Source organism: Arachis hypogaea, chromosome 4 (assembly GCF_003086295.3).
Source record: "Arachis hypogaea cultivar Tifrunner chromosome 4, arahy.Tifrunner.gnm2.J5K5, whole genome shotgun sequence".
Classification (NCBI taxonomy): domain Eukaryota; kingdom Viridiplantae; phylum Streptophyta; class Magnoliopsida; order Fabales; family Fabaceae; genus Arachis; species Arachis hypogaea.
In genome coordinates this window covers 91,744,094-91,751,914 of record NC_092039.1, presented here as the reverse complement: position 1 = coordinate 91,751,914, position 7,821 = coordinate 91,744,094, and the positions used below count along the sequence as shown (strand labels likewise).

At 40.2% G+C, this 7,821-nt stretch overlaps 2 non-coding genes across 2 annotated transcripts; one reads left to right on the top strand and one right to left on the bottom strand.

Moving 5' to 3' along the window:
- The first annotated feature begins 1,130 nt into the window (after window positions 1–1,130).
- On the top strand, window positions 1,131–1,238 carry LOC112798520 (small nucleolar RNA R71). Its single transcript, XR_003200130.1, has one exon. It is a non-coding gene; the product is annotated as a small nucleolar RNA R71 (small nucleolar RNA).
- A 5,769-nt stretch (window positions 1,239–7,007) lies between these two features.
- Window positions 7,008–7,115, bottom strand: LOC112799489 (small nucleolar RNA R71). Its single transcript, XR_003201067.1, has one exon. It is a non-coding gene; the product is annotated as a small nucleolar RNA R71 (small nucleolar RNA).
- Between the last annotated feature and the right edge of the window lie 706 nt (window positions 7,116–7,821).

The window sequence follows — 7,821 nt, the reverse complement described above, 5'->3', positions numbered from 1 at the left end:
TATTGAGAACTTCCCAGGGTCCTATGTCTTTTGAGGTAATCTCTGCCTAGTCAAGTCATCCAGTTCTTTGGTGAGCAAAGGGGGTTCGTCCTCCCAAGTCTCATTACCAAATAACTTATCATTTAGCTTCATGATTGCTCCAAGGTACTTAGCAACTTGCTCTTTAGTGACATCTTCATCCTCTTCAGAGGAAGAATACTCATCAGAGCTCATGAATGACAGAAGTAATTCCAATGGAATCTCTATGGTCTTAGTGTGAGCCTCAGATTCCCATGGTTCCTCATTAGGGAACTCATTGGATGCGAGTGGACATCCATTGAGGTCTTCCTCAGTGGCAATCACTGCCTCTCCCTCCTCTCCAAATTCGGCCATGTTGATGGCCTTACACTCTCCTTTTGGATTCTCTTCTGTATTGCTTGGAAGAGTACTATGAGGGAGTTCAGTAACTTTCTTACTCAGCTGACCCATTTGTGCCTCCAAGTTTCTAATGGAGGACCTTGTTTCAGTCATGAAATTTTGAGTGGTTTTGATTATATCAGAGACCATGGTTGCTAAGTCAGAGTGGCTCTGCTTAGAATTCTCTGTCTGTTGCTGAGAAGATGATGAAAAAGGCTTGCCATTGTAAACCTGTTTCTTCCACCATTATTGTTGTTGAAACCTGGTTGAGGTCTCTGTTGATCCTTCCATGAGAGATTTGGATGATTTCTCCATGAATGATTATAGGTGTTTCCATAGTGTTCTCCCATGTAATTCACCTCTTCCATTGATGGGTTCTCAGGTTCATAAGCTTCTTCTTCAGATGAAGCGTCCTTAGTACTGCCTGGTGCAGCTTGCATTCCAAACAGACTTTGAGAAATCATATTGACTTGCTGAGTCAATATTTTGTTCTGAGCCAATATGGCATTCAGAGTATCAATCTCAAAAACTCCTTTCTTCTGATTCGTCCCATCATTCACAGGATTCCTTTCAGAAGTGTACATGAATTGGTTATTTGCAACCATTTCAATGAGTTCTTGAGCTTCTACAGGCGTCTTCTTCAGATGAAGAGATCCTCCAGCAGAGCTGTCCAATGACATCTTGGACAGTTCAGACAGACCATCATAGAAGATACCTATGACGCTCCATTCAGAAAGCATGTCAGAAGGACACTTTCTGATCAATTGTTTGTATCTTTCCCAAGCTTTATAGAGGGATTCACCTTCCTTCTGTCTGAAGGTTTAGACTTCCACTCTAAGCTTACTCAATTTTTGAGGTGGAAAGAATTTTGCCAAAAAGGCATTGACTAGCTTTTCCCAAGAGTTCAGGCTTTCTTTAGGTTGTGAGTCCAACCATATCCTAGCTCTGTCTCTTACAGCAAAAGGGAATAGCATAAGTCTGTAGACCTTAGGGTTAACCCCATTGGTCTTGACAGTGTCACAGATTTGCAAGAATTCAGATAAGAACTGATGAGGATCTTCCAATGGAAGTCCATGAAACTTGCAATTCTGTTGCATTAGAGAAACTAATTGAGGCTTAAGCTCAAAGTTGTTTGCTCCAATGGCAGGGATAGAGATGCTTCTCCCATAGAAGTCGGGAGTAGGTGCAGTAAAGTCACCCAGCACCTTCCTTGCATTGTTGGCATTGTTGATGTTTTCGGCTGCCATGTCTTCTTCTTGTTTGAAGATTTCTGTTAGGTCCTCTACAGAGAGTAGTGCTTTAGCTTCTCTTAGCTTTCGCTTCAAGGTCCTATCAGGTTCAGGGTCAGCCTCAACAAGAATGCTTTTGTCTTTGCTCCTGCTCATATGAAAGAGAAGAGAACAAGAAAATATGGAATCCTCTATGTCACAGTATAGAGATTCCTTGAGATGTCAGAGGAAAATTGATGAGCGGATATTTTATACGCTTTTTGGGGGTAATTTCATGTAGATTTTAGTATGTTTTAATTAGTTTTAGTAGAATATTATTAGTTTTTAGGCAAAAATCATATTTCTGGACTTTACTATGAGTTTTTGTGTTTTTCTGTGATTTCAGGTATTTTCTGGCTGAAATTGAGGGAGTTGAGCAAAAATCTGAGTTAGGCTGAAAAAGGACTGCTGATGCTGTTGGATCCTGACCTCTCTGGACTCGGAATGGATTTTTTGGAGCTACAGGATTTCAATTGACGCGCTCTCAACGGCGTTGGAAAGTAGACATCCAGGGCTTTCCAGCAATATATAATAGTTCATACTTTGCACGAAGATAGACGACGTAACTTGGCGTTGAACGCCAAGTACATGCTGCTGTCTGGAGTTAAACGCCAGAAACACGTCATGATCCGGAGTTGAACGCCCAAAACACATTATAACGTGGAGTTCAACTCCAAGTAAAGCCTCAGCTCGTGGATAGCTTTAGTCTCAGCCCCAGCACACACCAAGTGGGCCCCAGAAGTGGATTTCTGCACCAGTTATCTTAGTTTACTCATATTCTGTAAACCTAGGTTACTAGTTTACTATTTAAACAACTTTTGGAGACTTATCTTGTACCTCATGACATTTTCAGATCTGAATTACATACTTTTTGATGACATGAGTCTCTAAACTCCATTGTTGGGGGTGAGGAGCTCTGCAGCGTCTCAATGAATTAATGCAATTGTTTCTATTTCACTCAAACGTGTGTGTGTTCCTATCTAAGATGTTCATTCGCGCTTAATTGTGAAGGAGGTGATGATCCTTGACACTCATCACCTTCCTCAACTCATGAACGTGTGCCTGACAAACACCTCAGTTCTACATCAGACTAAATGAGCGTCTCTTAGATTCCTTAATCAGAATCTTCGTGGTATAAGCTAGAATTGATGGCAGCCACTCTTGAGGATCCGAAAAGTCTAAACCTTGTCTGTGGTATTCCGAGTAGGATTCAAGGATTGAATGGCTGTGACGAGCTTCAAACTCGCGATTGCTGGGCGTGATGACAAACGCAAAAGGATCAATGGATCCTATTCCAACATGATCGAGAACCAACAGCTGATTAGCCGTGCTGTGACAGAGTGATGAGCGGATAATTTGTATACTTTTTGGCATTGTTTTTAGTATGTTTTTCATATGATATAGTTAGTTTTTAGTATATTTTTATTAGTTTTTAGTTAAAATTCACTTTTCTAGACTTTACTATGAGTTTGTGTGTTTTTCTGTGATTTCAGGTATTTTCTGGCTGAAATTGAGGGACCTGAGCAAAAATCTGATTCATAGACCAAAAAGGACTGCAGATGCTGTTGGATTCTGACCTCCCTGCACTCGAAGTGGATTTTCTGGAGCTACAGAAGCCCAATTGGCGCGCTCTCAACGGCGTTGGAAAGTAGATATCCTGGGCTTTCCAGCAATATATGATAGTCCATACTTTGCCCAAGATTTGATGGCCCAAACCGGCGTTCAAAGTCACCTCAAGAAATCCCAGCGTTAAACGCTGGAACTGGCACCCAAATGGGAGTTAAACGCCCAAACTGGCACCAAAGCTGGCGTTTAACTCCAAGAAGAGTCTCTACACGAAATTTGCTTCATTGCTCAGCCCAAGCACACACCAAGTGGGCCCGGAAAAGGATTTTTATGTCTTTTACTCATTTCTGTACAACTTAGGCTACTAGTTTCTTATAAGTAGGACCTTTTATGATTGTATAGAGATATATCAGGGTAGCTATCTTCATTTTTATGCTATCTTAGATCATTGGGAGGCTGGCCATTCGGCCATGCCTAGACCTTATGCTTATGTATTTTCAACGGTGGAGTTTCTACACACCATAGATTAAGGTGTGGAGCTCTGTTGTACCTCGAGTATTAATGCAATTACTATTGTTCTTCCATTCAATTCCGCTTGTTCTTTATCCAAGATATCACTTGTTCTTCAACTTGATGAAGGTGATGATTGACGCCCATCACCATTCTCACCCATGAACAAAGTGACTGACAACCACTCTTGTTCTACAAGCATTTGAGGCTTAGTGAATATCTCTTGGATTCCTGATTGCACGATGCATGGTTGATCGCCTGACAACCGAGTGCTCGCCTGACAAACGAGCCAACCATTCCGTGAGATCAGAGTCTTCGTGGTATAGGCAAGAACTGATGGCGGCATTCAAGAGAATCCGGAAGGTCTAACCTTGTCTGTGGTATTCTGAGTAGGATTCAATGACTGAATGACTGTGACGTGCTTCAAACCTGTAACTTACTGGGCGTTAGTGACAGACGCAAAAGAATCACTGGATTCTATTCCGGTAGGGGAGGGAACCACACCGGTGATTCGCAGCACTGTGACAGAGTGTGTGCATTAGCTTTCACTGCGAGGATGGGAGGTAGCTGCTGACAACAGTGAAACCCTACACGAGCTTGCCATGGAAAGGAGGAAGAAGGATTGGATGAAGGCAGTAGGAAAGCAGAGAGACGGAAGGGAAGGCATCTTCATGCGCTTATCTGAAGTTCCTACCAATGAATTACATAAGTATCTCTATCTTTATCTTTATGTTATTTTCGTTCATCACCATTATCATTTGAGTTTGCCTGACTAAGATTTACAAGATGACCATAGCTTGCTTCAATACTAACAATCTCCGTGGGATCGACCCTTACTCACGTAAGGTTTATTACTTGGACGACCCAGTGCACTTGGTGGTTAGTTGTGCGAAGTTGTGTAATGCCATGGTATTGAGCTACCACGTTTTTGGAGCCATTACCGGGGATTATGAGAGTTGTGAAAAAAGTATAGTTCACAATTTCGCGCACCAAGTTTTTGGCGCCGTTGCCGGGGATTGTTCAAGTTTTGAGCAAGCTTTGGTAACATCAGTGCCAAGATCCGGCAACAACATCAAGTTTTGGTGTTATTGCCCGGGATTGTTTAGGCTGGACAACTGACGGTTCATCTTGTTGCTTAGATTAGGTATTTTTTTTCGAAATTCTTGAAGATGAGTTCTAGAGTTTCATGATGATTTGTTGAAATCTGGCTGGCTGAGAAGCCATGTCTAATCTGATTGGACCGAGGTTTCAACTTATCACCACAAGAGCTTATTGATTTTCATCAATTTTGCTTTTGGAGCAGTGATTGCTAAGGCTTGGCTGGCCTCTGGCCATGTCTAGTGTTTTGGACCGAAGCTTTCTTTGAAAGCTTGGCTGGCTGTGAAGCCATGTCTAATTCCTGGACCGGAGTCTTAGACTAGCATTGCACTGATTCTTGGAATTCTCATTAATAATTTTGATACTTTTTCCACTTAAATTTCGAAAAACACAAAAAAAATTACAAAATTATAAAATCCAAAAATATTTCTTGTTTGAGTCTAGTGTCTCATTCTAAGTTTGGTGTCAATTGCATGCATTCATATGTCTTAGTGATCTTCAAGATGTTCTTGATGATTTACTTGCTCTGATCTTTGAATTCTATTGACTTGAGTGTTTTGTGTGTTTCATATGCATTTTCATTTTGTTAGTGTCAGTAGTATACAAACTGCTAAGTTTGGTGTCTTGCATGCATTGCTATTTGATTCTTGTTGCATTTTGGTTTGTCCTTATTATTAAAAAAATCCAAAAATATTTTTAATTTGTGTCTTTTCAAGTCAATTATACAGAGAATTGAAGATCCAGAACATACAGCAGAGGAATTGCACAGAAAGAGCTGGGCGTTCAAAACGCCCAGTGAAGAAGGACAGACTGGCGTTTAAACGCCAGCCAGGGCACCTGGTTGGGCGTTTAACGCCCAAAAGGGTAGCATTTTGGGCGTTAAACGCCAGAATGTATACCATTCTGGGCGTTTAACGCCAGGATGGCTAAGGGAGGAAGATTTTGTTTTCAAATCAGATTTTTTCTAAGTTTTCAAAATCTTTTCAAAACCAAATCTTTTTCAAATCAATTTTTCAATCAAATCTTGTTCAAAATCAATTTCTCTCTATTTTTAAAGATACTTACTATCAATTAATGATTTGATTCAACATTTCAAGTATGTTGCCTTTTCTGTTGAGAAAGGTTCAATGTCTGAATCATATCTTTTCTTGTTAGGCAAGTCATTAATTTTCAAAATCATATCTTTTCAAGTTGTTTTCAATTCACATCTTTTAAAATTGTTTTCAAATCATATCTCCTCAATCACTTTTTTTAAATCAATCATATCTTCTTAATCACATCTTTTTCAAAACAGTTTTCAATCAAATCTTTTTGATTTCCAATTTCAAAATCTTTTTCAAAAATCACTTTATTTCTTTTTCAATTTTCATTTTCGAAAATTAAGTGATGTTTTTCAAAAATGTTTTCAAATTTTCCACTTAATTTTCGAAAATCACTTCCCTCCTTCTCACATCCTTCTATTTATGGACTAACACTATCCCTTAATGCAAAATTTGAACTCTATTCTCTCTGATAAGTTCGAATTTTCCACTTCTGTCTTCTACTCTTCTTTTCCTCTGACACCTAAAGGAATCTCTGTACTGTGACATAGAGGATTCCACATTTTCTTGTTCCCTTCTCTTTCTTATGAGCAGGAGCAAAGACAAAGGCATTATTGTTGAGGCTGATCCTGAACCTGAAAGGACCTTGAAGAGAAAGCTAAGAGAAGCCAAAGCACAACTCTCTTTAGAGCACCTGGACGAATTCTTCAAGGAAGAAGAACACATGGCAGCCGAAAACAACAACAATGCCAACAATGCAAGGAAGGTGCTGGGTGACTTCACTGCACCTACTCCCGACTTCTATGGGAGAAGCATCTCTATCCCTTCCATTGGAGCAAACAACTTTGAGCTTAAGCCTCAATTAGTTTCTCTAATGCAACAGAATTGCAAGTTCCATGGACTTCCAATGGAAGATCCTCATCAGTTTTTAGCTGAGTTCTTGCAAATCTGTGACACAGTCAAGACTAATGGGGTTGACCCTGAGGTCTACAGACTGATGCTATTCCCTTTTGCTGTAAGAGACAGAGCTAGAATATGGTTGGACTCTCAACCTAAAGAAAGCCTGGACTCTTGGGAAAAGCTAGTTAATGCCTTCTTGGCAAAGTTCTTTCCACCTCAAAAATTGAGTAAGCTTAGAGTGGAAGTCCAAACCTTCAGACAGAAGGATGGAGAATCCCTCTATGAAGCTTGGGAAAGATACAAACAATTGATCAGAAAGTGTCCCACTGATATGCTTTCTGAATGGAGCATTATAGGTATTTTCTATGATGGTCTCTCTGAACTGTCCAAGATGTCTTTGGATAGCTCTTCTGGAGGATCTCTTCATCTGAAGAAGACGCCTACTGAAGCTCAAGAACTGATTGAAATGGTTGCAAATAACCAATTCATGTACACTTCTGAAAGAAATCCTGTGAACAATGGGACTAGTCAGAAGAAAGGAGTTCTTGAGATTGACACTCTGAATGCCATATTGGCTCAGAATAAAATATTGACTCATCAAGTCAATATGATTTCTCAAAGTCTGTCTGGAATGCAAAATGCACCAAGCAGTACTAAGGAAGCTTCATCTGAAGAAGAAGCTTATGATCCTGAGAACCCTTCAATGGAAGAGGTGAATTACATGGGAGAACCCTATGGAAACACCTATAATCCTTCATGGAGGAATCATCCAAATCTTTCATGGAAGGATCAACAGAGACCTCAACAAGGTTTCAATAACAATAATGGTGGGAGAAACAGGTTTAGCAATAGCAAGCCTTTCCCATCATCTTCTCAGCAACAGACAGAGAGTTCTAAGCAGAATACCTCTGACTTAGCAACTATGGTCTCTGACCTAATTAAGACCACTCAAAGTTTCATGATTGAAACTAGATCCTCCATTAGGAATTTGGAAGGACAAGTGGGTCAACTGAGCAAGAAAATTACTGAACTTCCTCCAAGCA